The sequence below is a fragment of the Manis javanica genome, chromosome 9 (genome assembly GCF_040802235.1).
Source record: "Manis javanica isolate MJ-LG chromosome 9, MJ_LKY, whole genome shotgun sequence".
Lineage (NCBI taxonomy): Eukaryota > Metazoa > Chordata > Mammalia > Pholidota > Manidae > Manis > Manis javanica.
The window spans coordinates 98514989-98539520 of record NC_133164.1 but is presented as its reverse complement, the minus strand read 5'-3'; positions in this window follow the sequence as shown (position 1 = coordinate 98539520).

Here is a 24532-nt window from a genome sequence, read left to right as displayed (position 1 = left end):
TTTTTGGACACACAGAGATATTGGATGCCGTATCAATACTTAAATTACCACTTAGTATCAGTATTCTTATCATAACACAGATTTTTAGTTCTAACTCTCATTTAAATATATGAGAATTGGTTCAGCAAAGATAAATTTTTTCACCACAGCATCCTATTAAAAGTATGAATCCTGATGTTAAAAAGAACTTCAGAACATTGTATTCCCTGAGTTGGTGTGATAATCCACCCAAGTACATTCCACAAAAAGAGTGTGTGCCTTTTTTATACCTTTTAATTTACAATATATGCCATAGAACTCATTAACCTGTCATGAATAAATGTTCAGTTAAATTTGAATAGTATGTCATGAATAGTGTAGGGCAGTTTATGGGCAAAATGTTTCTCTTTGGAAATCTAGGACTTCGAATTTCTTCAGAATTGATGAGATAAATAGAAATACTTTTACAAATGCCCAGTTGATTTAAGGCTGGCCAGTTACTGAATTTGAGCACATCCTAGTCATGGGGCTTAGGGAAATCACAGGTGCAGAACTAATTCTATGCATAATGGGGCATTTTAACTGTACATAACACTAGGGTCTGGCAGATACTTGCTTCACAAGAACTAACTCACTTTGAAGGAAGATCCCAGATAGTACAATTCTGCCAAACACATAGAACCTATATCATAAACTGTTAATTCTAGTGAGAAACAAGAGATTATCTCCTGCAAACACTTCATTGTACAGAAATGGAAACTGAGGCACAGGGAGCAGAAGTAACTTATCCCAAGTCACTGAGTTGGTGATAGATTTGGAATTCAAGTTCATGTTTTCTGATGTCAACCACCTTACTAGTAAGAACATTTTTAAAATTATTATTCTGTGTATGGAAATAGACATAAGCTTCAAAAGAAATCTAGTTTAATCATTTATTTAGAGATGCTTTCTTCCATATGTCTATTAACGTGACAAAGACTTTGCATTTCTTCCATGTATCTATTAGCATCACAAATAATATACTTGTCAAAGAACAAATAAATAAAAACATACATACAAAATTGACAGCTTAGCTTGTAACCTACTTCATAACTTTGCACAGATAAGTGTTGTAAAGATTAGGTCTCATTTTCAACTGAAATAATGGAGTTGAGTTAGCTCCTTAAGATCTATGAACATGAATACCAGATGCAGCTTTATAATGAATAAGTACATTAAAGACACTACAGAGTGAAGCATGTCCCCTCTGAAAATCAAAGGAAAAAAATGTTTCATTTTGGTTTTTCTTGCCTGGAGGAAACATATGCTTTTTTCTCCCTTGTGTTAACTACAGTTGATTTTCCTTCACAGATTAGAAACACTTATGATACCCATCCACATGTCAAATATTGGCCTTTTTATTAACATAACGATACATGGTATGAAAACTCCAAATCCTCTTTGCAGATTTCAGCTTATAAGGTTTCTGATTTGAACTAAGCAAGATAAATATGACATAAACCAAAAAATCTGAGCTTCACATTCAAACTTTATGGCTGACCTACCTACGGGGCGCACACACATCACTCACATCTGGACCTATGACAGAGGAAGAAAGAGCTTCAAGAGCCTTAGCCTTCACTCTAGTGAGGACACAAATGCCTGCTTAAACAAAGTCATCAAAAATTAGCCACCAGCCCTACAAATCAAGACTTACTGACATCCACATCTATGTTGTGCTGTGATTTAACCAATTAACATGGTTAAATAATCATCATTAGAACAGAATACCAGTATAGGTTTGAAGAAAGAAAGAAAAAAAAAACTAAGCAATGATTTGGTACCAAACAATTTTGTCTAAATCGGTGATTATAATAAATTAACCAAAAGCTTCTTTCGGAGATGTTGTTTCTGATAGATTTTTATGACTTATATATTTTCTAAATGTACCAAGCTTGTTCCTAGAGACTGGTTAACAATACTAAGGCAGAGTTTAAAGCTTACAACCTCAACTAAAGGACATTAGTCACCCAATAAAACTTTAATATAACTTCTTCTGAAGAGAACCACTTCTTCATTTACTTTTGAAATAAATAACACATTTAAAAGATTACTCATTCTTTTGTTGACTTCAGCCCAGTGTTCTTACATGTTCACACTGAAAAGTTCCATGAAGTTTATTTCAAGCAACAGGGGGCTGAGAAAGCTGATTTCACTTATAGTTTGAGGTTTCTTCTCTTCTCTTTAAATATTTATACTGCCAATAAACAAACACAGATGTTTAAAAGGAAAAAAAAAGCTAACTAAAAACCTTGCCCTGTGAAAATAGGCATATGGTAAGGGTTTTCAGTATAGTTTGATCTGGAATATACTAGAAATGATGCAATTATTTAATGGTTTTGCATAACAAAAGCAAAAATTCTTTGGCTTATGTAAGCAATAAAGTTTTTACAAGTCTTCTAACCTATGTTACAAATAGATAAGTGATTACATTTAGATAGATGTGGCGGAGCTCTCTGAAAGGCTGGAATATTTTCGTGGTCAAATAACCAATTACATCAATCAAAAACAGGCAACTGGACAAAAATCATAAGTATTGTCTGCTCAATCTTCAGTTAATATATCTTCAGGGAAGAGCAATTAGGAAAGTCATCAGTTCCATTTTATTTACACTTTGTTACTGAAAGCTAATTGTTTTTGTAATCAGTAAGGAACCCTTTAGTACTGTAGTTGGACTATAAACAAAAAGCTAACAGGTGAGTCTCTGTGTATTTTTTTCCCTTAGAAGTATTAGCCTAGATTTGATATTGGGAATATTGTGACATAAACAAAGATACTTTTACTTACTTTATAAGCTAAGTTTCCCTAGCAATAAATTGGAATCTAATATACATTCCATTTAGTAGGAATTAGTATACAAAATGGAAAATCTGTCTTTATATTTCTCTGTGGGCCATTCCAGTCTTCTGATCGCTGCAGTGGTGTATAAGAAGCAGGCTCCTTTTTAACTTTGAAAGGATCCTCACAATTAATGTTTCACAGGGACCCAAGAAACAGAGGTGGGAGCAGATTTCTCTCTTTCAAAATTACTTTTTATCTTCTTTTGCTTTTCTCTTACTGTTGAAAAGCCTGTGGTTTGTTAGAAAACTGAAAATTTTTATGGCTGAAATCAGACACAAAAAATAAAAAAGGGAAAAATAAGCTGATGAAATCAGAGCAGATTAAAATGATTTTTATTAAATACTATGTTCAGTGGCTATAAACTTCTGTGAAACCCATGATAGATGATGGCAAATACCTGCAAAAATGAATGTGAATATTTTGAACTTTGTTTTGATATTTACAAGAAAGATATCTGCCATAGACTGATTTCAATGCCAAAATAATAAAAAAGAAGAGCGAATCATCTTTTAAGGAGGGAATTCAAACAAAAACTTTAAATTGCACATGCGTTATATAGGCATGAATAGTGTTTATTTCAATTATTCATCCATTCACTCTGTCAAAATACATTTGTTATGTATTCTATGCCAGGTGATTTTTAGGTGGGTGTGAGGTAGAAAAATAAATGAAGCATACCCACTAGGATAGCTATCATAAAAGAGAATGACAATAATAAATGTTGACAAAGATGTAGAAATTGGAATGCTCATGCATTTTTCGTGAGAATGTAAAATGATTCAGACATTTTGGAAAACCTTCTTCCTAATGAGGTAAGTTCTAACTATTTAAAGCTATTATCTTCCCCCATAGACTGCCAACTTCTGTTTGCTCTGCTAAACATTTTTCTCATAGCACTATTACCTACTGAAGCTTTAAACAATTTAGTAAGTTACTCATTTTTCTTTTACTGTCCTAGAATACAAAGTCATCAATCTTTGTTTATTTTATTCACTTTTGTACCCCAAGTGCCTAAAATAGTATTGAATTTGGAAAGCCTCAACTTGTTAAATAAGTTAATATGTCTGAGAAATTTTTCTTAATTATTTATTTGAAGATTCCTTCTATTCTTTTTTTATATAAGTAAGTTTTTCAGAAAAGAGTTAACATAGCAGACTGCCACCCTTAGGAAATCCTGTTTGCTAGCATTTGGGAACTGGGATTTTGGGAAGATTCCCAGGATTCCAAGATTTATGAGTGGCATTTTTTACATGGTATTACAGCTCATTGGTGGGGGAATTAAGTACATCCTGTATTATTCTACGGGGGGAAGACTCTTTGACGCTTGCACCCAACTTCTTCCAGTGTTCGTCTTGTGTACATTTTCTCTTTGCTGATCTTGTTAGCTGCAACAAACCATGCCCATGATGACAACTATATACTGAGTTCTGTAAGTTATCACAGTGAATTATTGAAACTGAGAATGGCCTTAGGGAACCCCAACACACACACATATACAAACATAAACACATATATATATTTAATTTTGGCATATAGATGTGGCATAAATTTGTCTTCACTGGTTATAGCCTTCTTTCTTTATCTCCATAATCTCCACAGTTTCTGTTTATTTCACCCCACGTTATTCCTATTGGAAAATTTCTTCAAGTGGCCAGAGATAGTTGGTTATCAATTGATATTTAAAAGTGATGAATATAAAATGGGTTGGCAGTTCTGCCGGTACTGATAAGGGTCTTTGCTTAGGAGTGATCAGTAAATGAATTCACAATTATATTAGAGAAAACTGAATATCAAAATTCAGATAATTTTTTTTTCTGAAAGTGTTTCAGTTCCTTGGAAAAAATCTTCAGGTTTCTTTCCCAGAAGACAGAAATGTTCCTACTACTATTCTCTGTGTTTATAGTTGTAATAGAAGTGATGAAGTGTTCTACATACACAATCATCCATCCCCACTTTTTAGCTCTGGTCTCGCTCTAGACCTCTGCTTTGGTGTTAAAGCTTTGGCATCTACTGTTTTCAGGGCACACTGGCTGCCTGACCCTGAATTTCTTGTTCTGCTGACACGTAAGGTCTAAAGCTCCCTCAGCCCTGTTCCACCACTTAATCACTTTCTTACTGCTTTCAATTTTCTAAAATGCTGTTGAAATCTCTTGTCAGCTTGGCCTCTCTCCTGTTTTCTTTATTACTGTGGAATTATATATTTTTATCCTTTTACTATCCTTTTAATGGGATCCTGAGATGGAGAGAAGATGGAAACCCCCTGTTAAAGCCTAATTAAAAACATTTTATTAACTATTTTATAAAATGGTCTGTAGAAACAATCCCCGAGCAGATTGTTAGGCTGCCCACGTGGTATACTCTGAGCAGTCATGACAAGATTCCCTTTCTTCCCAACTGTTCTAATTACCTGCTTTTTCACATATAAAATCCTTCTTCCATTAAGTAAATACTTGAATTCCACAAATAGAAACAAAACTGAACAGGCATATGTCTGTGAATGTTGGCATCATTCAAACTCATATATGAAATACAGACTTTAAAGCTTACTAAGAATAATTTTAAATAGGAAGAGGTAAAATATATTGTCAGGACTCTAGACATACAAGGCAGGAATTTGAGCACCAAAATAGACATAAAAATACACAATATGAGAGATCAAGGTGTTAAAACCAATTGACTTCTGATAAGGTTATATAAAACACAATGTGAGCTAGACTGAGAAACAGACTTATGAACAGAATCTTAGCATTTCCACACACGCTTCAGTGGTTTCTGCTATGCTTGAGAGGATTACACTAATGAAACTTAATTCCTCACCAGCTCTAAAATCTTAAAATATTTTTAAAAAGTTTGGAGTAGCAAATATGTTTGCTGACTAAATTTAGTATTATTATTATTGTTTAAATGTTAGTATTTTCTTTTTCAATTAAAAAATAATTTTTTTCTAATATTTTCATGTGTATTTATTTTTTATTGAAGTACAGTTGACATATATTAATATCAGGTACACAACATAGTGATTCAACATTTATATACATTGCAAATTGCTCACAATAAATGTAGTTACCATCTGTCACTAAAGTTACTAAAATATTATTGGCTATATTCCCTATGCTGTACTTTTTATTTCTGCGAATTGCTTATTTTAAAACTGAAAGTTTGTACGTTTAATATCCTCCACCTATTTTATCTGCTTCCCTATCCCTCCACCCCTTTGGTAACCACCAGTTTGTTTCCTAAATCGATGAGTCTGTTTTTATTTTGATTTGTTTGTTTGTTTTGTTTTTTAGATTACACACGTAAGTGAAATCATATGGTATTTGTCTTTCTCTGTTTTGTTTATTAGCATAGTATCCTCTTGGTCCATCAATGTTGTCACAAATGGCAAAGATTCTATTCATTTTTTGTCTGAGTAATATCCCATTGGGTATATAATACCACATCTCATCTTCTTTATCTATTCATCTATCAATGGGCATTCAAATTACTTCCATACTTTAAAAATTTGGCTATTATAAATAAAACTTCAGTAAGTAGAAGGGTGTATTTTCAAATTAATGTTTTCATTTTCTTTGGGTAAGTACCCAGAAGGTGAATTACTGATCATGTGGTATTTCTATTTTTAATTTTTGAGGAACCTCCATATTGCTTTCATTAGTGGGTGCACCGATTTATATTCTCACCATCAGTGCATGAGTGTTCCCTTTTTTCTCCTTCTTTATGAACACTTGTTATTTCTTGACTTTTTGATACTAGCCATTCTGACTGGTGTGAAGTGATGTCTCATGGTTTTGGTTTGTATTTCCCTGATCGCTTTTGATATTGAACATCTTTCATGAGTCAGTATGTCTTCTGTGGAAAATGTCTACCAATGGTGTCTACATAGTTTGAAACCATGAAATATCTTTCCTTATACATCAGGATCATATAGATACAGTCAATGAAAATAATGGCAAAGGGTAAGTTCTTTCTCATTCCGGGTTCAAAATTTTCTAACCTGTTATTCAAGAATATTTCCATTGAGTTATTTCAATTACATACCATCTAGTTTTTGCATGCTTGATGCCTGGTGGAGAATGTGACAACCCTTAAGAACTTATATTCTAGTCAGGATTGCAAACATTGTAGTGTGAATAAACAACAGGGAGGCTAGACACTCTCTTTGACTCACTTTATTCCTATTAACCTGGATCTCATGGTCTCTTATGAAATTGTTGAAGTACTTAAGTCTTATTAACTCTAAGATTTGTAATGTTTAGCCTTCTGGATATTGGGAATGCATCGACCAGTTAAAATAATATAACTAATAACATTGGAATCAAAATCAGTTAGGCAATTAGTGTAACTCTTAGAGTGGAATGCCCACACCATTGCAAGTATTGTTTATCTGACCAGTGACTTAACAGGTGGAACTTACTGGGGTTATTGCTGGCCCAGTATTCACCATTTGACAAAATAAAAATAAATAAAATAGTATAATCTATCACAGCCTCAACTCAAGACATGAGCTGGCTTCCTTAAGAATGTACATGATTTAATAGTATATCAAAAGGATCATCCATCATGACCAAGCAGAATTTATTCCAGGAATTCAAGGATGGTATAATATCCATAAATAATCAGCATGATACATCACATTATGAAAAAAGGATAAAAACTACATGATCATCTCAATAGATACTGAAAAAGCATAACAAAAAATTCAACATCCATTCCTGATAAAAAAAACTCTCAAAAAACTGAGTATAGAGGGTACATACCTCAATATAATTAAGGCCATATATGACAAACCCACAGCTAACATCATATTCAATGGTGAAAACCTGAATGCTTTTCCTCTAATATCAAGAACAAGACAAGGATGTCCACTCACCACTTTTATTCAGCATAGTTTTGGAGGTCTTGACCATGGCAATTAGACAAGTCAAACAGATAAAAGGCATCCAAATTGGTAAGAAAGAAGTTAAACTGTCACTATTTTGCAGATGACATGGTGTATTTTTTATTGAAGTGTCATTGATATGCAGTCTTCTAGTGGTTTCAAATATACAATACAGATTAATTGTAATTTAATAGTGTTTTTTCCCTCCTGGAACAAGAAAGCGTATTATACAATACAATAGATAACACAGTCATTACCTATACTGTTAAATCCTCACCCCCACTATTACAGTTGCTATCTGTCAACATAAAAGATGTTACAGAACCATTGGTTATATTCTCCATGCTGTATTAACATCCCCATGACCAAATTTACATTATGATTGAGAATTTTTGTGGCATTTATCCCCCTTACCTTCCCTACACAACCACCCCTACCCTTTCCCTGTGGTAACTACCAGTCATTTTTCAGTGCCTATAAGTCTACTGCCATTTTGTTAATTTTGTTTTGCTTTGTGTTTACATTCCACAAATAAGTGAAATCATACGGTATTTGTCTTTCTCCTCCTAGCTTATTTCACTGAGTATAATGCCCTCTAGGTTCACCCATGTTATTGCAGATGGCAGGATTTCTTTTTGTTATGGCTGAATAATATTCCTTTGTATCTATGTACCGCCATTTCATTATCCATTCATCTATTGATGGACGTATACATTGCTTCCGTATCTTGGCTATTGTATATAATGCAGTGCTAAACATAAGGTTGCATAAATCTTTTCAAATCTGGGATTTTGTTTCCTTTGGATAAATTCCTAGAAGTGGGATTACTGGGTTGTATGGTATTTCTATTCTTAGTTTTTGGAGGAATTTCCATATTGCTTTCCACAGTGGTTATACCAATTTACATTCTCACCCAATAGTGTAGAAGGGTTCCCATTTTCTCCACAATTATAATATCTTGTCTTTGGATAGGGGCCATTCTGAATGATGTGAGGTAATATCTCATTGTGGTTTTGATTTACATTTCCCTGATGATTATAGTGATGTGGAGCATCCTTTCATGTGTCCATTGCTCATCTGTATTTCTTCTTTGGGGAAATGTCTGTTCAGGTCCTCCACCCTTTTTTTTAATTGAGTTATTTGTTTTTTGGTCTGGAGGCTTATGACCTCTTTGTATATTTTGAATGTTAACCCCTTATCAGATAAATTGTTTACAAATATATTCTCCAATTCTGTAGTTTGCCCTTTTTGTTCTGCTGATGGTGTCCTTCACTGTACAGAAGCTTTTTAGTTTAATGTAGTCCCACTTATTCATTTTTTATTTTCTTCCCCTTGCCTGGGAAGATGTGTCCTGTAAAAACTGCTCATGTTTATGTTCAAGAGATTTTTGCCTAAGTTTTCTTCTAAGAGTTTTATAGTTTCCTGTCTTACATTTAAGTTTTTGATCTTATGATCCTATGATCTACATGAAAAGATGATCCACATTGCTAATCATCAGTGAAATGCAAATCAAAACCACAGTGAGGTAACACTTTGTACCACTTATAATTGTCACTATCCAAAAGACAAGAAATAACAAGTGTTGGTGAGAATGCGGAGAAATGAGAACCCTCCTGCACTGTTGGCGAGGATGTAAATTAGTGTAGCCACTATGGAAAACAGTGTAGAGGTTCCTCAAAAACCAAAAAATAGAAATACCATTTGATCCACTTCTAGAAGTAATTCCACTTCTAGAAATTTACCTGAAGAAAACAAATTCCCGTATTTAAAAATATATATGCACTCCTATGTTTATCACTATATTATTTACAATATCTAAGATATGGAAGCAATGAAAATGCCCATGAATGATGAATGGCTAAAGAAGATGTAGTACATATACACAATGGAATATTATTCAACCGTAACAAAAAAGAAACCCTGCTCTCTGCAACAACATGGAAGGACTTAGAGGGTATTATGCTAAGTGAAATAAGCCAGGAGGAGAGAGAAATATACCATGTGATTTCACTTATATGTGGTATCAAAACACAAAGCAAAAAAAAAAATGAACAAAATGTCAGTAGATTCATAGACACTAGAAGTGACTGGTGATTATCATGGGAGAGGGCTGGGATGGGTTGGTAGCGAGGGTGAGGGGGATAAAAGGGCACAAAAATTTTCAATCGTAATATAGATATCATCAAAGGGATGGTAGCATAGCATGAAGAATATAGCCAATGACACATTGACAGATAGTAACTGCACTAGTGGGGGTGAGGATTTTATGATACGGGTAACTGTTAAACCATTGTGTTGTATACTTGAAGCCAAGATAAGATAATGTGAGATTGTATATCAACAATACTTCAATACAAAAAAAGAATGTACATGATTATCTTTTTTGAAACCAATTTAGATGGAATGCAAACAAAAATCAAGGAACTTATTTGAAAGAGTTAACCAAATCACAGTGACAAGGCAGAAATCTGGAAGTATGATTAAAATGGGTAGGAAAATAGGAAGTCCTCCCCAAACCCTAACACTGTTAAGGTACTGCCTGAGCAGTTCTATTGGTTACATATCTATTTTTCTCTCAGAATATTCAGCTGGACTAATGACTAAACCAGGATAGAAACTAACATCGTGCAATGATAGATATTATAACTACTAAGAGTTTGCGTCTTGTCTCTTTGTAGGGAAAATGAAGGCATCTTTCTCAAAGTTGAGTTCCATTAGGTAGAATCATGAAATTACATTTTTTTGATTGGTACTTAAAGTATATATAAGGGCTGTGAGTGAGTAAAGGGTTGATTTGTGTCTGTTATTTACCTACTATTTCTAGCAGTCTATCCAAACTTCTAATCTGCCTCTGTGATGTTAGGTCTCAAACTCTACAGATGACATGTCCTAGATGTTTTGCCTACTCTTTCTATATTAATTTCTACCAAGGAAAATAATTAAATATAGATAGGGTGGTGGGAATGAAAAGAAGGAATTCTTCCTGTTGAAAACCGTTTTAAAGATATGATATACAATAAGCTGCACATATTTAAAACATACAGCTTCATAAGTTTGATATGCATATACACCCATGAAAGTGTCACCATGATCCAGATACGGAATAGATCCCTCACATCCACAAGTCTCCTTGTGTTCCTTTGGAATCCCTGCCTGCCAGTCCTTCCACTCTGTCCCTAGACAACCACTAAAGTGCTTCAGTCACTATAGCTCAGTTTGCATTTTCTAGAATTTTATATAAATGGAATCATACAATTTGGACTCTTTTATGTTTGGCTTTTTTTCACTCCGCAGGAGTGAAAACCAAGTCATATGCCAGCAAAGACAGTTTTGCTTCTTCCTTTGCAATCGGGCTTTTATTTAAAGAAATAAAGTATCTAATCACCTCCTAGAGCCTCCAGTACATTGTCCAGCATCTTGGATTTTGGGGGAAGGGCTTTCAGTTTCTAAGTATTAAATATCATATTGGATATAAATTTTCATAGGTTTTCATTTATTAAGTAAAGAACTTTCCTTTTTTCCTAGTTTGTCGAGAGATTTTATAATAGGATGTTATCCTCTGGAGTACAAGGCAGCCATACTTACTATCCATTATAAAATATTATGGGTCTTTAAATTCCTGTTCATTTTTGGCAATGCAGCCCACCATGTGTGTAGGTACCATCTCATTGTGTCGCCCTGTGAGAGTTAGGGCTTAGTAAATCGACTCAGAAATTCTGATATTCTGGCTACACTATAGCTTTGTGTAATAAATAAACTGTCCCTCATCTCTGACCCAGGAGTCTTATGTTTGCTACAAACATCTATGATACTTGGCAGACTAACTTGCTGGCTCTCAGTCCAGATAAAATTGCAGACTCTTCAGAGTTCTTGACATTACCAAGCTCTACTTTCCTTGAGTCTAGGAGTCATTACTCAGAAACAGAAATAGTTCTGTGGTCAGGTTGACAAAGGAATGTGTACGGTTCATCTTGAGCATGAATCCAGAAGCTTCTGGGAAGGCTAGCCAATGCTATAGCCCCTAGCCAATGCTATAGCCCAACTCATAGGCAAGTCTGAGAGTCTCAAAGGAATATTTTAATATTATCATAAAATACAGTAAATGTGAATATTTATTTAGTTGTTTATTAAACATTAGGTGCTAAATTCTTTGCAAGTATGAAATAACTTAATTCTCATTAAAACCCTACAAGTTTGTTATCTGTTAGCATTTTCATAGCATTGAACTTAAACTGTTCTGCAACCTTTTACTGCAGTTTTAAAGGTCTTCTTGATAAGGATGCAGTGCAAGGAAATAGATATCTCTTTTTATTTGCTTGTTTGCTTTTATGTTGTTGCTGTTTAAAAATCTGGCACTCTAAACTTCAATATGGCTTCCAGGGAATGGTATTCATGTTTTCCCAATAATTAGCATTCTAAAGAAAGGTATGCAACCTCTTCTATACATATTGCACATGCCAAGTGGTATGTTACACAAACATCGCAGCTGCACAGGCATATGCGAATTATGTTCATCAAGTCAAAGCACTCACAAGCCCCCCCACACACAAACACATGCACTCAGAATTTTTGGCAGTTTCTCTGGATTTTATTTCTGTATCACAGGTCTATGGTTTCCAAGAGTGATAAGATAAGGAAATTTTGCTGAACAGGAACCATTTTCTTCTCATTACAGAACTAACAAATAGGCACAAACTACTAGAACTTTTGGGATGACATATTAATGTACTTGGTCAAGCACAAATCAGTGACAACACAGCTCTAATTACTATTGTATCTCTAGAGTATTAATGGTAGAACAAGCTAGTACTCCACTGTTTGAACTACTGAGATGCCTAAGTGTATATGGGATGCTGAAGTCCGTAAACTGCCTGAAACTTGTCACTGCTGAGTACGTTAGCTAATTATGCCTAACTTGACACCTCTATTTTCCACCTTTTATAAAACTGCCCTCACTGAAAATCTCAACATGTCAAAGAGTGATAAAATAGCATTTATTAGTTTGAGAGTAACTGAATGAGCATGTTTCCTCTTTTTGTTTTATGACTTCAGTAAACATCATTTGACATGTGAGGATTGTGTAAAGATCATAAAGTCAGACAGATTGAAAGACAAAAAAAATCATTGAGGTCATTTTACATCCTCCTCTTCATCTCATAAGTTTATTGAAAAGACACAATAAAATGAAGTATATAACATGCTATAAAATTGCTGGGATATAATAAATAATAAATATTTCTTATGCTCATCCTTTTTTCCTAATACTGCTGTAACAACAAGCACAAAGAAATAAAAAAATCCCTTGGTAAAGGGGGGAAAAAAAGACAGTCATAATCAATCAATTTTTAACCAGTGAGTGATAATCAGTCTCTAAATCCTTCCCAGCAATATATTCATACTATCATCCTTTATATGTGAAGATAATGCTCTCTCAACTTAATTTTGGCTTTTGTAGCTGAAGAGCCAAGTATTGTCCCAGGTAAAATACATAGTATTTATATTCCACCCTTTCTTGCTAAAAAACAAAAATGAAAACTGATTTGTTTGGAGAAGGAAATGGGGTCCATCTATGAAGCACACATTTCCATGCAGCAATGAGTGACTAAGTAATACACTAATGCAAATACAGTAATGACTATAATGATGAAAAAGAAAGCGTGCTGGAGACTTCTGATTACATTTGTTTCCTGTTTGATTCAGGCAATGTTTCTCTTCCCACTTTCTTTATCCTTTTGAGAATTCAAATTTAATATATTGTATATGATGTGTAACAGTGATATTATGATGCTAAGGGGATAATTGCAGTCTAAGCATGGCTTTGTATAAAGCAGAACCATAGAAGACTGAATCCTTCTGGCATCACTGAGATGCACAATCGTAAATATTCTACACATTGACCCATTATGGGAGGTAAATGAATCCTTTTCATGTAAGCCACAACCAGATTTACTGTTATTTTTAGCCAAAAACATTCTTAAGTGATAAATCTCCTTATTCTACACCACCAACATATCCTTGCACAGGAATGAATGCAAAATGTTGAAATGACAAGATGTGTATGTGTTTTCTAAAGCCAGTCAGAATCACACTAAAAACAATAACAGCAACAAATCCTTAAAACTTGGCCAGAAAAGCATAATTTTGCATTAATTTATACTTGGGCTAAGGAAAAATTCAAACAGCGAAAGATTGCAGGTACTGAGTCTCCAGTTCTGTGCAGTGTCCTTTCTGTAAAATGGTTAGGGAGAGTTCCCTTCTGTGGGCTACCTAAATCTGTAGAGCTTCAGACCTGGCACAAAGTATTCAACACCAACCAGGATATGATGAAATCGAGCCATGGTGGGTTGGCCTTCTAGGTGTGAACCAAGCACTTCAGAGATGTATTCATATGAACCTGATCTTGTGACTCTTCTCTCTCTTAAATGTGTCTGCTTTGTAATGTGTATCTCCTTATTCCTTAATTCAATAAAGATCTCCTCAGTGTCATAGTCATTTGCGTCACTCTTCCAGCTTCGGTCAATGGGTTTCATGAAGGCACATTGAGCACTGATGTCGTTCTGCCTCTGCATCCATTTATCTTGGTGATGTCGTATCCCAGTGCCATCCTACTATATCAGTTCTGATCCCTACTTCACTGATTTCAGGGACATACAAACTGATATGCAGCCTAATTTTCCCATTTTTAATCATCTCGAAGTCATATTTTACTGTGTAGGTCTTCTAAGATCATTTATGCCTTATTTCAAGAATCTTTAGTAGTTTATATGTAACATTTCTGGTAACATAATTTACAACTTTAGCTCTAAACCTCCATTACACCATATCCTTCATCATCCCTTTCAAAGATCACATAGCACATTACAGTTTTAAGAAAGCTTAGGATCTTGAGTTACAATTTTATTATTTTGGAGCTAGGAATAATACAAATGTTAAAAGAATTAAGTGGAGTGGAGTCAGCTCTGAAGGGATAGAAGTTTAGTTACAGATAAATATTTTTTATCTTCAATAATGCAAGTCAGTTTTGTTCAGTAGAGATAAAATTCCTCTCTATCCTAAAGAAAAATTATCCCAAACATTACATTCTATTGCCTTGTAGGATATTAGTTTGCTTTTATTAGCAAATTCATTGCATCATTAATTATCTGTATATATGTCTATTCAAGTCACCGTTAATATTTACTGATTTCCTTGTTAAATCTTTGAGTTAAATAATACTTTAGCATCTGATGATTTTATATTTACATGGGCCATGTTTTTTAACTTTTTGTAGAATTATGCTGTAGTGGTACTACTAATTTCACTTTATTAGTCAAGCAACTGTGATTTTGAATGTTAAAATAAATAAAACACAGTTGTCCTATTTGATTGCTTGGCTGCTAGCAAACCACAGACTAGGATCTAGTTCTTTCCTTTTCTCAACTAATGCTTAATTAATGATACATCCTGAAATTTCAGCTTATACTTCTGACTTTTCCTATAACTATGTTTTTACATCTAACTACGTATATATCCATTTGTCGTATGCAAGTTAACACACACACACACACACACACTTTAGACAAGAAAAGTTATACCAAAGGTAATGTGAAGTCCAGGCATCAATGTCAAAATATTCTATTTCGTTGAATTTCTTTGTTATTTTTATTTTCACCAATGCAAAAATTAACTACTAGATAAAAGGAATGGCCACTTACTAATGAATGGGAACATGCAACACCCATTTTGTTTTTCTTCAAGTTACTAAAATGCTTTAGTCCTTAATAAACAGTGGGCATTAAGGTTTATATTTTTATAGTGTTTTGTTGTGATATTTATGTGTACAGGGTCACCATACTGGCAAACTGCTGGCCATTTGTTTTCGTTCTAACTGTTTAGGTATAATGTTTCCCAGCTAGAGTGGAAGATGTTTCCATTTAAAACAATGGTGGACATGTAAAAGAAATAAGGAATTCGTTTTTAAAATAGTATTGTTCTGTATTTTGAAAAAGAAGGAAAAATTAAAGGGGAAAAGGATATTTTGTTTAAGAAAAGCATGGACAGAAAGATGTGTTCAATGAGATCTACTGTTCCTCTGTCAAGACTGGAACTGTGCAGGAAAATAAACAATGCTTTTTACTTCTTGGGCAAAAATATTTTATCAAGTTTATTTTCGTCTTTGAATAGTGTGGTGAGTAGGGGAGAAGGAAAGAGCAAGCTATGGTTTTTAAAGGGAAAGGGGTTTTTCAAAGTCATTCTTTGCAAAATGTTTTGTTTTGAAAGAACAGCATAAACATAAAATAGCTCATTAGCTCTTGATCAGCAGGCTCCAAACCCAGTCTGATATTCCCTAAAGTTTCTTTTGTCAATAACACTCAGCTAATGAGGACCTTCAAACTGTGTGTGGGAGACCTTCCTCAACAGGTGTTAGCAGTTATTAGGTTGAGAGAGGGAATAGGTAGGTAGTTCACAATGAAATATAATTGTGAATCCCTGGACTAGTTAAAGTTATATGGTTTTCTTTCTTGAAGAATATTTTAGAGGTGTTGTTATCCTAACATAATTTTTTATTTATTTTAGTTATTTATGTTAAGTTAGCTTACTGAGATTGTGTTTGATGGAGGATTGGTGGGTACCTCTTAGCATCCTGTTGTCTAGAAAAGGTGGATATAGAACAAAGATAATTCTTGATGCTAAACTGGAAATTCTGTGATGGAAGTGCGTCTTTTGTTCACCACCTATCCCCATTGACAATTAAAGCAGACGTGTAATAAATATTTTATGAATACAATGCTATCTCCTTTTTAACCAACCCTTCATGGGCTTTCTATCTTAAACAAGTCATTGAATATCCTTTCTATTTAGTAAATGGAGTTGTTTTGAGGATCAAATTGCATCATGGAAATAAAACATCTTTGACAATTGTAAACACCGTTCAAATATAGAATAATGGGTTATTGCAACTGGTCATTGAGGATTCTCTGGTTCAAATAATTCATGGGGCAGTCAAGAAAATTGAAGTTATTTGAACAAGGTCACACAGCTTATCATTGTCAAACTAAAGCTGGAACCCAGGTCTCATAATTTCTAGCTGAATGCACTTGACACCATGATTATTATTCCTACTTGGTGCTGGTTTTAGCACATTTATTAGGTAATAAATTTAGGGGGGAGGAGTAAATCATATTAACTAGCAGGGTATTTGAGACCAAATGGGAGAAAATAACTTAATAATTGTCAGACACAATAGTGTGTCTATATTAAAGTTATGCATGGTAATAAAAACTAACAGACAGATAAAAATACAAAAGACAAACAACCCCTAAAAGCACAGATATTTTTATAGTTTTGAACTCACAGTCCTATGTCCTGAGCCCAGAACAGTTTGTAAAGAATTATGTAAAAGAGTAGATTAACTTGGCTTGAATGCCAAAGAGATGAAGATTTGGACTGACAGTGTTTATGATGTCCATAGCTTTCTCTCTCCCTCTCTTTTCCTTAACATAATTGGCTTTGACTGGGCAAATCATATTGTTTTCACTGTAATGTCATTGCAATTTATGATTCCATAAGGCATATGAATAGATTTTTTATTTCATTTGCTTTGCATTTCATTTTAATACTGCCCAAGAAAATTACCTACAAAACTATGCATGCTACCTTTTATTAGCTTCACCAACCATGTTTCCATTTTCATATTTTTGATCACCACCAAATTTAGTTTTAGCTGTATTATGAAATTAATTCAGCTTTCACAGTTATATAATTTACCTTTAGACTCTTTTCTTGTAAATTCTGCATCTGTACTATTATATTAAAAACAAGCCTATTCCCAGTAAATAAAACTAAAACAATAATCTGCTTGTTATTATATAACATTTATGACACAATTTTATTTTTAAACCAGAACTTTGCTTTAAACTCTTAGTCATTATTTCAATAATCTTTAAGAAGCAGGCAAAGACATAAAACCCTAACATAAACATATTCTTTTTGCTTGACAAAGGAGTTGTATCAAACTCTTATTATATGTAAATGCACAGTTTCTATTCATAGGACTAAACACAAACACAATCAGATAATGCTATTTTCATACTCTTTATGGCAAATAAAGATTCATTAATGGGATTGGCAAGTATTGGGAAATTAATGTGACCCTGGGAACTATGTTCCACAAAGATACACAATTTCCTTTGTTTCTTTTTCTCTTAGAATAGAAGTAAATTTTTTTCCCCTCTATATTCTGTTATCTAGTCTCAAGTTTCTATTTGTGTTTGGCACCAGCTTACATTTGAAATCAGATTTTTTTCTTTTCAGTCTTAACCACAAATTGATGTGTTTCATAAGATCCTTATGATTCCAGTCTCTCTCTTAAGTGCCGTGGAAGATTCCGCAGGCAAATAGAAACTTCCAAAGAGAACTGAGCATATCGAAAACTGGACACACTTACAAATGACACACCGGACATTTCAGTCAAACTTAAATCTAGTGCAGTAAACAGAGTTAGTTGTACGCAGTGATGAAGAGAGGCTCTGTATTCCAAAGCTTTATAAATCTGTTATCCTTGTAGCTATTAATATCCATTGCCATCAGGTGGGGTCTCTTTCAGTGAAATTTATTCCTAAAATTACCAACCATTTCATGAAGTAGACCCTGGTGAGACAGTCATGTGATATGATTTGTAAAGGACTGGGGGGAAATGTTATGCATTTTAATATTAACCAAGTTCTCTGTCAACCACCACATGTTTCCTGAGAATCTACCATGACTACCACATTCTATTAGCACTAGGAAAACAGAATAAAAGAATAGAGTTATTTCTGTAATTGTCCTACAGAGTGAGAAGATAAAACTTGAGATAAGATTAACCTGTGTAAAATAACTTGAAATGAACAATATGAAGCTCAGGCTAGAGATTCATTAGATGATATATATCCTTCAGTTACCCAGAGTGTTGTATTAAACATTATCAGCTTAGTTTATAAAATAAGATCAACTTTCTTTTAATATACAACCATAACAAGTTTATCCTCTGAAGATCTTTCCAAATAACTTTTGAACATTTGATTGTTTTATCCAACAAATACTTATTGAGTGACTACCATGGACTAGGAACTCTCCTAAGGCAATGAATACAGAGTAAACAAAACCATAAAACAAAATAAGGAAAACCAACAAAAATATCAGTTTTCATAAATCTTATGCTCTAGTGGGAGAAAATAGAGGAAAAAGTAGGTTACATATATTGCAAGTCAAATACTGATAATAGCAAGTGCAATTGAATGAAAACAGGGAGTCCAGATGACAGGTTTGTCTGAGAGTTGACATTTTTAGATGGAAGCTTCTGACAGATCACACTGAAAAGGTGGTCTTAGTGCAAAGGCCTTAGAGAAGAAAGGGAGAGAGCCAGGAAGATATGTGAGGGGAAAACATGTGCAAACACCCTGATAGGAGAAGTGTCTGAAGTGTTCAAAGAGCAGAAAGAGTGTGGTGAGGTTTGGTGAGTAAGATGGACAGAGGCAGGAGGTGTGATGGTAGCAGGGTCATCAGATTAGGCAGAGCCATATCAGCTACAGTAATGACTTTGACAGGTGTGAGAAAGCCACGGGCCGGTTTTCTTCAGAAAAGTAGTATGATTTGACTTTAGTTTTGAAAGTAACACATTTGCCACTCTGTTGATAATAGTTCAAAATGATGCGGGAAATCCATTGGGAGGTTATTCTGATAATCCAGGTGAGATACAATTTAGCTTGATAGGATAGCTGACTTCAGGCTGAAAGGAGTGGAACAGTGGTAAGTAGTGGGATTTGGAATACATCTTTACGACGAAGCCAACCACTTGCTGACAGCTGAGACATAGGGTGTGAGAAAAGAGGATTGAAGACAAAACTTAGAGCAATAGCTGGAGGAACTTCAAAGGCAAGAGACCTTTTGAAAAAAAAATAAATAATGGAATAGATCCATCGTAGAGGAAAAGATGATGGAGAAGAAAAGAGAGTGGAGAATTGGAATGATGGACGAAGCAAACAGTGATGTGATCTGGCAGGCAAGTGAAGAGATAACCTTTCAGGGAAGAGAGAGGCCTATCGTAGCAGCAGGCTGGAAAGCAGACCGTGTAGCGCAGATGCGGGCAGAGGAGATGCTGCAGTGCTGGTAGCAGTCCCGTATATTCACGGTGCTGGCCGCCCTCTCCTTCTGCCATTATCCACATTTGAAATCTTTGTATTCCTGAACTTGTCGTGTCACATTCCTTTAGTCTGCTGCTTGCTCTTAAACACCATTGTGTCAGGGAAAGGGAGAGAAGTAAAGAGGAAAGAAAAAGAGAGGATAAGGGACACTAGAATTGAGAGAGAATAAAAAGAACTGGGAGAGAAGAAAACACAAAGGGGAACATGAGAAAAAGTTTTAAAAAGAGACAGGGAAAGGAGAAAAAGTAAAGATTCGATGATTAGGGCTCCATATTTTAGGAAAAAAGGTAAGGAGAAACAGATTTGATTAGAATTGATAAGTTCAAAGTTTGGGAGTGACAGGAATTAATTTTTGTTAAGGCTAGCTAACAGTAAGATTTGCATAGTTGTCATTCAAAAATATTTGCATAATTAATTAAGTGCTCAAAATGGCAGAGAGTTTCAAAGAGGGCAGGTGTTAATATGTATTTATGTATTTAGAACAAAACCTGTAAACAAAGAAATTTGAACGTTTGATTCCAAAAGCAGCCTCATATAGACTGAGGGTAAACCACTTCTTTTAATAGCAGAATTTTTAACAGAGAAGTTAATGCCTCTCTGATATACATTTATTCTCAGATACCCAATTTACTCTCAGGAGTGTTACCATCTAAAATTTCATAATACATGATTTTAACATTTATAGGAGTGTATGTCAAGTTATAAGACCATGTGTCTCTCCAGTGTAAACATCTCAACTGAGTAGTTTTGGCTGTATTTAGGGGCAATAATAAGGAAATGTTCTCTTCAGCATTGAAAGGAACTTTAATTTGCTTTCAGAAAGCTGAAGAGATAATATCTATACATATTATATTTTATTATCTCCCTCTGAGGATAAATCTGGGGGCATAAATATGTGACTAAATAGGTTGGGTAAGTAACACAACTCTAATTTAGAGGCAGTAGGAGCAAAATATGATTTATTAAGTAGATGTCTAGTAACCTAATCTATTACATTATATCCAGTGTAGAAGAAAACACAGAACAGAAGTAGAAGCCAAAGGAATCCAAGTTCAAAGGCCAGGTAAGCACTGTTCAGGGGGAGGGGCCCTGCATCCTAGGCTTGGGGGCTTTGATTCCTGTAGCCAGAGATGAAGCTTGGAATATCCAAAATGTTCTGATTCCAGTTCTCCAACCTTCCAGTAACAATTTGGCCTCCCCTGTGACACACTTACATGGAGAGAAGACAGTGACTGTCTACCATGGCCTTCTGGTTTACATTATAGAGCTATTCTTATTAGACATCTAAACATTTGCTTTCTGGTTTTAGTATTACTTCCTGTGAGTTTAGGTAATGAACAGACACCTTTGAGAGAGGGTCTGTTCTTCATGCCCATACAAAATTATCTGAGTATAAAACATCAAAAGTAGTTTGTACTACTACAGTTTTGATTATGGTCACCCTTCTTATAAGAAATAATGTTTTGGAGATTCTTTCATATTTTTGCTCTATAATGACAGAAAAAATATGTTTAATGAAAGTTCTGCCTAGTTTCTCTTGCTTTCTTCTACACTGAGCAGGGTTTAGGAAGACATGGATCTGCTTTATGGAGGCTAATATACATGTCAATAAACTGTGAGTTTAATTGCTTACCTTGATTATTGGTTACTTGGCAGACATTATCCAAAAAAAAAAAAAGATTTTAAATTACTCAAACCTCACTTGACTTTAGAGGGAGTGAAAGAAGGAGCTGAAACAGACTCAAAGCTAGAACTGGGGACATTTATACACGAGATGAGGTTCTGTGAGTAGAATTTAGCACTCTTAAGATGTCTTGTCATAGTTTGCAAATATTCACATTTACATTTTCTCACTGAGTTTTTGTTTTTATTATTTAAAAAAACAGAACTAATATAAAGTATTTCATACTCCTCTATTCCCACGCCAACATAAGTGGTCCAAAAAGTGGAGGGACACAATACTTACTAAGACTAACCTTATGCCATACCGTGTGCCAGGTCATTGTAGAGATTGTATGACATGTAAGCCTCATAACCGCCCTACGGATGAGGTATTATATCTCCATTTGGTAGAAGATGGAATGGAGACAGAGAAAGGGAAATACCTTGCCAAGGAGCTCATAAATGACAGAACAGAAATCAGAATCCAAATGATTAACTTCCAAATTTATTCCCTCGTGCTCCTCCCTCCCCATAGATTAAGTGAGAGGAGAAATTTTCAAATAGCTAAGACTGGGGAGAGTTTCAAAAACTTCAATCTATTCTACTTAAAGACCTTTTTCATCATAAACCTATATTTGTACTCTGACTTTATTTAAAAAGATTTAAATAACTCATGAAATATGTTACAGAAAATCAATTCAATTCAAAATGTATTTATTGAGCACTTGCTATATGCAAAGGATCATCTTTAAGTTCTTCTTGGGAGAACAAAAAAGAGAAATAAGGGATAATATTTCACCTACCTCACCCCAGCTCACTGCAGAAAGCTTTGTATCTGTAAACTGCTTTCATACAATTTTATTAATTATAATATACTTTTGATATTCCTAATGTTATATCAACATAAGCAAAGGAGACTGAAAATCAAGCAACTATCAAATTACTTCTAATGACTGATTATCAGCCAGAACCATGGAGACCCAAAATCTTTCCATTTTTCCCTTCTTGTTTAAACACCAATTAATTTTGCTCTGGGTTTGATTTACTTAATTATTTACACAGTTGATGTAGTTTAAGCCTAAGGATGCACCATAATGCCAAAATCCATAGGGAATTCGAGGTCCAGAGGGCTGAGATTCTTATGTAAGTCCATTTAATGAAAGGGAACACTCACAGAAGGAGCTAATGTTGATCCTTTTCTCAACCAAATCAAACCTGCAATTCTTCTCTGCAGGTGTCAGGAGGTTTCTTCTTCACCAAGGAATCCTTTGAAACTTCTGGACATCAAAGAGGTCTCAGAAAATGTCTTGATCAACTTATGATAAATCAGAAGCATGTAGATTCTCTTTCCTTGAAGTGTAGACTGCTTTCCATGGAAAAGAGAGGATAATGCTCTTCCATTTGAATGTTGTCTGCTCCTTGCACATATAAGAGACATTTGGAAAGTTTTCAAAGGATCTGAACAAGTAGGCTATAGGGAGAATAGAGTGTATATCAAATCTAAAATAACATAGTTCATATGGGGAAATGCGTTAAAGCATATTTTTTCTCTTAGCTGTCTAAGATTCATAAGTGCAATGTATAGGCCCTTTCTTTTAAAAAGATAAATAAGCTCATGGATAAATCTGATCATTATATTTTTACTTTCATGTTAATGACAAAATTAATCATATTAATGGCAAAAATGATAGATCTTAAACACTTTCATCTGTGACAAATGGTATCATAGACTTTGCAAGAAAATGAATAAATCAAATACTTGCACATGAATGTTCACAGCAGCACTAATCACAATAGGCAAAAGTTGGAAACAACCCAAATTTCCACCAATGGATGAATGAATAAATGAAATGGCATGCATATAATGAAATATTATTCAGCCATGAAAAAGAACAAAGTACTGATACTTGCTATAATGTGGATGAACCTCAAAAACATTATGCTAAGTTAGAGAAGCCAGACACAAAGGGCTGTATATTGTATGATTTCATTTATATGAAATATCAAGAATAGTAACTTCATAGTAAGAGAAAGCAGATTAGTTTTTGCCCATGGTTGGGGGAGGAATGGAGATAACTGCTTAATGGGTGTGGTATTTCCTTTGGGGGAGTTGAAAATGTTTGCAACTAGAGAGAGATGATGGTTGCACAAAATTGTGAATGTGCTACAGGCCACTATACCTTTTTAAATGGTTAACTTTATGTTGTATGAATTTCAACTCAATTTTTAAAAATGAGAATGCTATTAGTAATTACTTTAGTGCAGCAGTTATAATCTTGAACACTGAAATCTTGTGGCAATGTTCAATTATAAATAAGGTGACCATACAATTTGTCTTCCAAATGGAGAAAAATGTGAGAGTAGAAAGAGAATGCTGTTTTTAATTACTCTGAAACAGTAAGTATAAACCAGGCTATTCCTAGGCACCTAGGACTTAGGATCTCCCTGTTTGTAAGGTGCTTATTGCAAACTCCATTGGTTCTATGTGCATGACAGCTTCTGGTAATCTGGTTTTTTAAAAACTTATACTTTATCCACTGCCCTTCCTGCCTGATTGGAGGAATTCATTTTCAGTCATCATTAGTGCCTTCTGTATCTCTAGTTCCAAAGTGGGAAGTATGTATAGCATGTTTAATTTAATAATTTAATAATGAGTAAAATGCTGCATCTAGTTACCTTTGGGGTTATTGCATTATAGTATATTATTTTTCACTTTATTCCTCATTTTCCAAAGATGATGTAAAAAAAGCAGTCAAGGACACATCTCTTCATGACTTTTCTTTTTTACAAGCTTTCCTCTTGTGAATGAGAAGAGTGTCCCATGATTCAAAAGGGGGTTATTTCTTAAAGGCTCTACAATTAGTGAAAACCGTATCCCATTGATACGGCAGATCTCAGAGGGGAACATCAGCATGAATCATTACACAGGCAACTTCATCATTGCTGCTACACCAAATGAATATAC